The 9001-nt window shown below is 44.7% G+C and overlaps 1 protein-coding gene across 6 annotated transcripts in view; it reads right to left on the minus strand.

The window, feature by feature from the left end:
* Nucleotides 1–8058, minus strand: part of CDC42 (cell division cycle 42) — a 45779-nt gene extending 37721 nt beyond the window's left edge. For 3 of the 6 annotated variants that reach the window (XM_070245789.1, XM_070245794.1, XM_070245798.1), the window contains exon 1: nt 7306–7471. The gene's annotated coding sequence lies outside the window, so the exon portion shown is untranslated. The other 3 variants (XM_023626612.2, XM_023626617.2, XM_070245791.1) reach the window with 3 other exon arrangements.
* Nucleotides 8059–9001: the final 943 nt, after the last annotated feature.

Below are 9001 nucleotides of genomic sequence, written 5' to 3' on the forward strand. Positions count from 1 at the left end.
TAGAAGATGGGATCTGAGGTGAGGGGTTTTTCTGCCAGGGAGTGGGGGGTGGAGGGCGTGGATGGAATTGGGCAGTATGTGACAACAAAGAAAAAGCAAAAAACGGCCAGCCCAGGTGGCCTAGTGGTTAAGTTCGGCACACTCTGCTTCAGTGGCCTGGGTTTAGTTCCCAGGCATGGATCTACCCCACTCATCTGTCAGTCACCATGCTGCGGCTGCAGCTCACATACAAAAAGAGGAAGACTGACAGGAGATGTTAGCTCAGGGTGAATCTTCCTCAGCAAAAAAAAAAGCAAAAGAAATATGTAAAATTATAAAATACAAAGAATCTACAGACTACTGCTACAAGCTCCTAAAAACCTTAACTTCTCATGTATGTGAAAAATTATTTTAAAAAATGTCACTGGGGCCCGCCCCACGGCCGAGTGGCTAAGTTTGCACTCTCCGCTTCAGCGGCCCAGGGTTTCGCCGGTTTGGATCCTGGTCGCGGACAGGGCACCACTCATCAAGCCATGCTGAGGTGGCATCCCACATGCCACAACTAAAAATATATACAACTATGGACTGGGGGGCTTTGGGGAGAAAAAAAGGAAAATAAAATCTTTAAAAAAAAAGTCATAAAAACTCTTTGGATTGCAAATAAAAGTTATGAATTATATGACTTTCACAACATTAAAATATTAGCTTTGAAACTACTACAAGCTTTTCAGAATATTGGAAAACAATAAAAAAATAGCAAACAAGGATCACTGATCTAACAACAGAGGAAACTATACACAGTGACTCCATTTCAGAAGTTTCCCTTGCAACCACTGGACCATCACTTTCCCAGTCCCTAACACTGGTCTGCTTCTCCTTTCTAATACCTTGCCTCAATTTTAAGTTGAGATGGAGCTACTTCCCCAGATATACCCCAAAGATGTGTTTTATATATAGAACATGCATGGTTCCGGCTCCATCCTGAGACACTGCAAATTAGCAATTTCTGTACAACAGCTTCTGAGTGGAGTTTAGCTCAGCAAGAAGAGATCATCCACGGTCTCTGCTGAAGTCTCTACCATTCACCTGCCTCAGGAACTTGAGAAAATGTTTCCCATTTTTCTACCCACAGCAAACACTGTGTGGCCACACCAACATCCTTGAACCTAATGGAGATTAATAAACCACCAGACACCAGTGTCTCCCAGTCCCTTTTCTCAAAAACTTTAAAGGGTGTTCCACGGGAGGAAGAAAAAGCTCTATCAAACAAGTTTAAGAAACACTGAATTAAGCAGATTCTCTAACTTCTCTAAACTTTTAATAAACTTATATACATTATAAATTTCCAAGACAAGGATAGAACTAGGGTTTCCAGTTTATTTGACACTCAGCCCTATGGAAACATCTTTCAGGTATTCTGAAACACTAGCAAAACAACACAGGCATTACTCTTAAAATTCAAACTACCCACTACCCCCATTTCTACTGGCAAATAAATTCTTAATGATCTAACATTCCCTTTGGCCCTATGACGAGCAGAGCAAATAAATAATATGACCTAAAATAATTCAAACATTTCTATATCTTATATTTTGTACTATTTACACTATTTGTACACTTTCTGAAAGAAACGAGGATATCAGATACTGATTTAAACCCTAGCACCCTATACTCACAGCAACTATCGATTTTTTCCCTACTTATCTGATAAATGAAAATTTACATTTGAAAATCTAATAATTTATTTAAAAATCTTACTCTTACTCTTAAACTCCACAATAAAAATATGGTTTTCTGGGAAAGTAAAGTGATATATAGACAGTTTAATCTCACTTCAGCAGATTCTAAAATTGAGCTCCTCTCAAATAGCACTCAGCTAGTGAAACAAGTACTAGTCACTAAAGTTGTATTACAATGAAACTCCCTAAAACTACAAATAAAAATTCCTTAAGAAACTTTAATCATTTATTCCCCACTCCTCTTCATCTGATTTAAAAGTAAACTAAAATTAAAAAGATTCTTAAGTTGCCTACCAACAAAACAAACGGATCACAGCTAAATCTTGTTTATGCCTTCTTTTACAAAATTTAACCTCTTCTCATACACCTTAACATTACTTAACACAGTATTCTTTTATTCCACCTCCACCTCTCCCTCTGGTTTAATTTGCTCCTCATTTGATCTGTTCTCAATCTCTTCTGTTTCCACAAGGAGTAACAAACACTGATAATCTTTTTAACTAAAAAGGATGGCTGTGGCTTAACAGCCAACAGTAGGTGGCTTCATACACCACTTGGGAGACAGAAAATGGACCCAGGGTGCCTGAGGGACTGATTCCCAGCTCTCCTGGAGTCTGTATCACCTCCAGCTGCAGCCTCATCCCTTTACTCCAGTGTAGCATATGAATATTTTTCTATGTCTGCCTTGATTTGAAAAGGATTAGGAAACACTATTCTGGAGCATACTGCATAGGGATAGCGCTGGTGAATTTCTCCTACACCAAATAGTTTAAGAAAAAGGAAAAGTTATTAAAGAAAAATTCAATCCAGTCCTTAAAAAACAGCAATAATTTTTTCAGGATGGCAGCTAAATAAGACTAGCTTTTAGTTATTAACATTTTCCCTTGAGACTGGAAATACAGTCTATTTTAGTAAAGAAAGCAGAAAACATTTTACATTTGACCAAAGGCCAACTTTGTATTTCACCTGTTTTCATAATCAACAATCATATGAATTATCCTGATCATATGCTCTTCATAACAGCTTTCAGTAAAATGTCATTTGAGTTTAATTGTGTAATTGATATACTAAACTGGACCTTAACATTATTTAGTTATTACTAAGTGGGCAATGGCACTTTAATAACTTTAAACTCCTGATAATGAGCATAGACATGAACCGATTCTACACAACAGGCAGAAAACTGTTAACTGCTTTAAAAGCCAAACAGGTTTCTCATTCACTTTCAGATTATGATCCTTGCAATAAATTCTGGTACAGTGCCTAAAAGAAGTTACACTTAAGTAGGGGGAAAAACAAAAATAAAGCACTCAACATTGTTTCTGAAACTCCTTAAGACATCACTCTAGCAGTCCTGAAGAGGGTGCTTCATACTTTAATGTGCATAAAAATCACTTGGGGATCTTGTTCAAATGCAGATTCTGATTCAGAGCCTGAAAGTTCCAATGAGCTCCAAGGAGATGCTTATGTTGCTGGTCCATACACCACACACCGCATAGTGGAGACTTTACACTCTTGCTTACACGACACTGGTTAAATAAGGCAGGTAACTGGTTAAATTTAAGGCAGGTAACAATCCCCACTTCACTGAATAATTTTTGTGGTTTCATAAGACTAATCTAGGGGAGAGATGGTTATTAAAATGTTGATTCTGGGGGAAAGGCAGATAACTTCTCAAAGGTGGGGGCCTGAGAGACTGTAACAATAACAAGAGCAAACACCTACAGAGCACTTGTTACTGCCAGTGAACTGTCTTAAGTACTTCCCACAGATTAGCTGATTGGATGCTCAGAACACCACCGTGAGGTAGGGACTACTGCCAGCCCTATTTTACAGAAGGTAAACCTGAGTCACAAGGACATTACTTACATTGCACATAGCTGATAAATGGCAGAGCCAGGATTTGAACCCAGGCAATCTGGATCCAGAGTCGACACTTTTTTTTTTAAAGATTTTATTTTTCCTTTTTCTCTCCAAAGCCCCCCGGTACACAGTTATATATTTTTGGCTGTGGGTCCTCCCACTTGCGGCATGTGGGACGCCGCCTCAGCATGGCTTGATGAGCAGTGCCATGTCCGCGCCCAAGATGTGAACCAGCGAAACCCTGGGCCGCTGAAGCAGAGCGCACGAACTTAACTACTCGGCCACAGAGCCAGCCTCACACTTTTAATCACTATACTAGCAGTATCTCTCTCAAGAATACACAGCAGCGGAATTAAAATTGCAAATCCAAATGGCTTACTTTTGGAGAAAATGACCCAAGTGTTAAAGAACAGAGAGAGCAACGGAAGTTCTCTTCAGGTGACAGACCACCGATGAATACCACTTGGTGAATACCATGACCCAACAGTATATTGCTATTTTAGAAACTATTCTGGACTTCAGCATAACAGCTAAACATTAGAGAAAAAATACTTTTCTAACACTTTTTTTTTAAATTGGACACCATTTTCGTGGCAAAATCCCTGGTTTCACTTCACAGAATAAGCAGTTTGAGACCACTGTCCCCAGGGCAACTAGTGAAGAAGGGTTCTGACATCCAGGGCTTATAATAGCAGCTGTGGCACACAGTTGAAATGACAAGTAATGAAAACTGCTTTAGCAAAAATATTTCGGACTGAAGGGATGAGTAACCAAAAGTAGAAACTGGTAAGGGACAAAGCATAACATGACTAGGAATTTGATACTGTTAAGCAGAGGCGAAGAATGGTAAAAATAAGCTGCTATTTGCAAACAAAGAAATAGAGGAAGGAAATAAACACTAAAGACTGAATAATTTTTAGGAGAGTAAGAACTGCTCATCAGAAAAGATTTTCTAAGCGATGGTGAATTACCCAGATAGTACAGCTGCAGCGATACTGGACTAAACACATGGATAAGGTCAAGCAACAGCAGATTAGTAATCCTCACTTCAGTGAGCCCAAATATGGATGCTGCTGACCAAGCACAAAAGTCTCAGAAAACACAGTAAACAAGTCTATGGAATATGCAGAAGGAGAAAATGTTAACCCTCAGACATCAACAAATTCATTCATTTGACAAACATTTCTTGAGACCTACTATGTACGTGGCACTACTGTAGGTGGTAGGGATACAGGAGTGACTACGCCAGGGCAGGTCAAAGCCCTGCCCTCAAAGAACTTACATTCTAGTGGAAACCAACAGATTTAGAAGAGAACACTGAGGAAGGCATCATCAAAAAAGCCTAGAATGAAGCCCTTTAATGTAAGAGGATATATAGATTTACGGGACATAAGTCAACAGACTATTAATCCCCTCTCCCCCTGCAGAGGAAGCCCTGTAGCCGGAAGTGCTCCTCATTAAGTGTTCCTCATCCTCTCAAAAAAGACCCTAAAACAGTAATAAAGAAACACATTTAAAATGTACCTACAAAGTACAATCCGACTTTTATTTCCAAGAATGCCCATAAATACTGCTCCCAGAGAGGCACAGTAAGTGCTTCAAAGTTTTCCAAATGTGATGGCCCTTGGACCAAAACATTTTATTAGTGTAAGCATTTTAAAAATAACTAGAAATGCTTTTCTAATAGACCATAAAATTATAACTGGAAGTAGTATCCAAATAAAGGGAAACAAGTCTTGTTGTTACAGAAAACATCAAGATTTGGTCTTGGTGGGCTTGAGGAATCTCAGTGTCTGATTTAAGCCCCCTGACTACCCTAGGCTGTGATAGCTGCCTTAGATTCCCGAAAAATTAAGTAACTGAGTACAGGTGTTGGTCAGTATACGAGAACTTTTAAGAGCATGTGATACCTTTCAGGTCTTGAAAAAATTACTGGAAAAGAGCTCATTTTCAATACTTACTTAGTTACCAATCTCTTACCTCCTTGCCTCAGTCTAAAAACTATAAACTCAAGCCATTCTGCTTTATTTTAAAGGGAGAGATGCAAACTGATGTGTTTATTCAAACTTCTTAAATATAGAAGACTCAAGAAATAGGTAGCAGAACGTGTTCCATTTTTATAACATTAAAACTAGATACCACATTATGGCAAACCCAAGTATTTCAGAAGATAACAGCTCCACACCTATCCAATCCTCTTCAACACCTACACACTGCAGAAAGCTGACTTGAACCTACCACTTCTTTTAAGTGTTTCTTAAGCCATCTGTCCTCTCTATACAAACGAGAAACAATAGGAAGGCACTCGTTCAAACAAGAACTACCCTTATAACATGCATTACACAATTGGACCTCATTTGCTTTACAATGCTATCATTTTTCTGTGCTACTGTACCCTGTAGTCAATGAAGGATACACAATTTGAGATGTACCTAACATTCTGGGGAACAAATACTGTTATCCCAAAAAGCCCGAAAATGTTGCTCACTTAAGTGTTTTTGGTTAAAAGCCCCAAAACTCGTCTTCAATTACAAAACTCAAGTTTCTAGCAAGCAAAGATTAGGCGTAAAATGAACTGATTCTCTTTTCACCACACCCTTGCCACAAAAAGCGCACGTGAGTAAACTTAGGTGTGTACTCTGCACCAGTAACTCATATGGGAGGACTGAAACAGGGGGGAAAGCCATTCTGGACCAGAGAAATGCCTCTACAAATAAATTCACTTAATTCGAGTACAAAGGGATCTTTAAAGTTACTGCCTACGCAAGCGGCTGTCGCAGGTGTTGTCTTACGCTTTCTTCCTCGGCACAAGCTAATCCTGAGATCTTAAACCCTCCTGGCTTTTAGACACCATCTGAGACGGCCAGGATTGCAAAAGATCATCTCTGAACACGACGCGTTGGGAAGCAGGCAAGAAACGCCCCTGGGTGACCCCCCCTAAGGTGGCAAACCGCCGTCTTGATTCGCTGAGTCCCTGACTTGTAGGAGTTAAAACTCTCACCCCTTATAGTGCGATGACGTAATCTTCCACCCTGCATTTCTCTGGGACTTAAAGGGGAGGCAAAAAGCAAAGGAACAAAGAAAATTTCCCCCTTAGAAGAGGAATTGGGCAAGCGGCAGGAGGACGGTTTCGAGAGCGGGTGAGGTAACTCCCCGAAAGGGAAGCTGCAGCCGAGCAGGCGGGGAGAGGGCCGGAGAGGCAGACGGAGACGGCACTGCAGCTCGCCCGGAGGGTGGGATCAAGGAGCCGGGCGGCGCGGGGAGCGCGTCTCAGGCCGAGCCCGAGCCCGAGCCGGGCGGTCCCCGGCCGCCCCCGCCCCGCCGCGCTCGCGGCCCGCTCCCCGCCCCTCCCCCGCCCGCCGCAACACGTCCGCGGCGGCGCGCCGCGAAGCAGGAAGTCGGGGCCGGGGCGCAGGGCCGACCCCGCCGGGCCCCCGCGCCCCCGCGCCCGCTCCCTCGCGTGCGCGCCCCGGCCCCAGCCCAGACCCCGACCCCTGCCCGCCGCCGGCCGGCCTCGGGGCCCGCGCGCCGGCCTGGGGGAGGGGAGCCCGGCGGCCGGGATGGGTGTGACCCCTTCCTTCCGCCGCCGCCCGGTGACAGTCCGACCCTGCCCGCGCCCTCGGGCCGGCGCCCGACCCCGGCCGCGCACCTCCCGGCCGGCCTGCGCCCCCCGCCCGCCCGCGCGCGCGCCGCCCGCCCCTCCGCTCCGCCACAGAACCCGGACCCGCGCTCGGCCGGACGGCGCCGCGCGAGCCAGGCCGCCCCGCGCCCCCAGGCCCCGGGGATCCCCGAGGCGGGGCGCCCCCGCGGACAGAGGGAGGCCGGAGGCGGCGCGAGGGGACGGGACGGCCGGGAAGCCGCTCCCGCGGGGAGCCTCAGGCCCCGCACTCACCTCAGCTTCTCCGCCGGGGCGTTGGCAGCACTGCGCGGGGTCTCCTCGGCGGCCGGACAGGGGCACGCGCCTGACGTCAGCACGCAGGCGACGCACGGTTGGGTACCCGCGGAAGTGGGAGGGCCTGGGAGGCCTGAAGCGGCGCGGATCGAGGCGGGGCCTGAATTCATCCCCCGCCCTGGCTCGGGTCGCCTATTGCGCATGCGCCAAGCAGCCCTGCTTTGCCGCTGACCTCCGCACCTCGTTCTCCAATGGTTGTATTTGTGTGAATACTACAGTCGTTTGCAAAGCTCTTCCGCTTAAATTTCTTTTGATCTTTGCAACCTTGTGAGGCAAAGTATTATCATCCCTGTTTTGCAGAAAAGACAGAGGCTACTTAGAGGGGCAGTGACTTGCCCAAGACCACACTGCCAGCGGCTGTCCCCTGACTCTCCAGTCCTGTGTTCACACCGTGGCGTGAGAGCTGAGTACCGCGCTCCTCATCTCTGCCTACACCCCATAGTCACAGTGGTCATCTTTTGGTTTAGAGACTTCCACCACAAAGCCTTGCACTGTTTCCCCTGGCTGCCTCCTCTTCACCAGCCCTTCTCTTGTCTCTCGGCCCTCAAGAGTCACTGCCTTCCTGATCATTCTATCCTCACGGCACCTGTTTTATCATCTGTCTTGCCTGCTAGTGTGCAAGCTTTGGGAGAACAGGAGTCTTCTCTGTCTTATGCTCAGATGTTTCCCGTGTCACAGGAAAATAACAGTTCATTTGTGGATGACTACCACAGCTATTTGCCCAAGAAAGACACCTATTTCCAATATATTTGATCTAATAGTCATATTATCTTTTGGCTTTTTTAATTACACAAGAGGAATAACTACACTTTTGAGTGTTTACTGTAGGCATGGTGCTAACTGCTTTCCATGTAATAGTAGCTAATGTAATACAACCTCCCTGCAAGTTAAGAACTATTATCCCCATTTATTGATGCATGAACTGAGGCTCAGAGGTGTTAAGGGACTTGCCCAAAGTTGCCAAGCCAGGCAGTGGCAGAGCTGCGACTTGGACCCAAGAGGCTGGCTCTAGTTGACCACTATATTATCATACTACCCAGCAGGTTTATTATAGAAAAATCAGAAGAGAAGCTTCAGCTGTAGTCCTACCCCTAATGATACCGACTATTAACACTTTGGTGTACACCTTTCCAGATATATATAGATATATATACAGACAGAGAGCTATGTGTAACATTTAATGCACAAAAACAAATAGTACTCTGCTTTTCTCTCTCAAACCTACGTTGTGAACATCTTTCCATGTCACATAAAGCATCATTTTTAAATGCTACATTCCGTTGTATGGGCATTATAATATTTATCCAACCAATCTCCTACTGTTGGAATTTGGTTGTTTTTGGTGACTATAAATTTTTGACTATTGTAAAAATGCATAAGCTTGGTTTCCCAAACTTGAGGCAGAGCTGGTTGTGTTTGCTCCCTCTGCAAGGCCGGTTGGCAGTGACCTTTCCTTCATCCCGTCTCA

The sequence above is a fragment of the Equus caballus genome, chromosome 2 (genome assembly GCF_041296265.1).
Source record: "Equus caballus isolate H_3958 breed thoroughbred chromosome 2, TB-T2T, whole genome shotgun sequence".
In the NCBI taxonomy this organism is placed as follows: domain Eukaryota; kingdom Metazoa; phylum Chordata; class Mammalia; order Perissodactyla; family Equidae; genus Equus; species Equus caballus.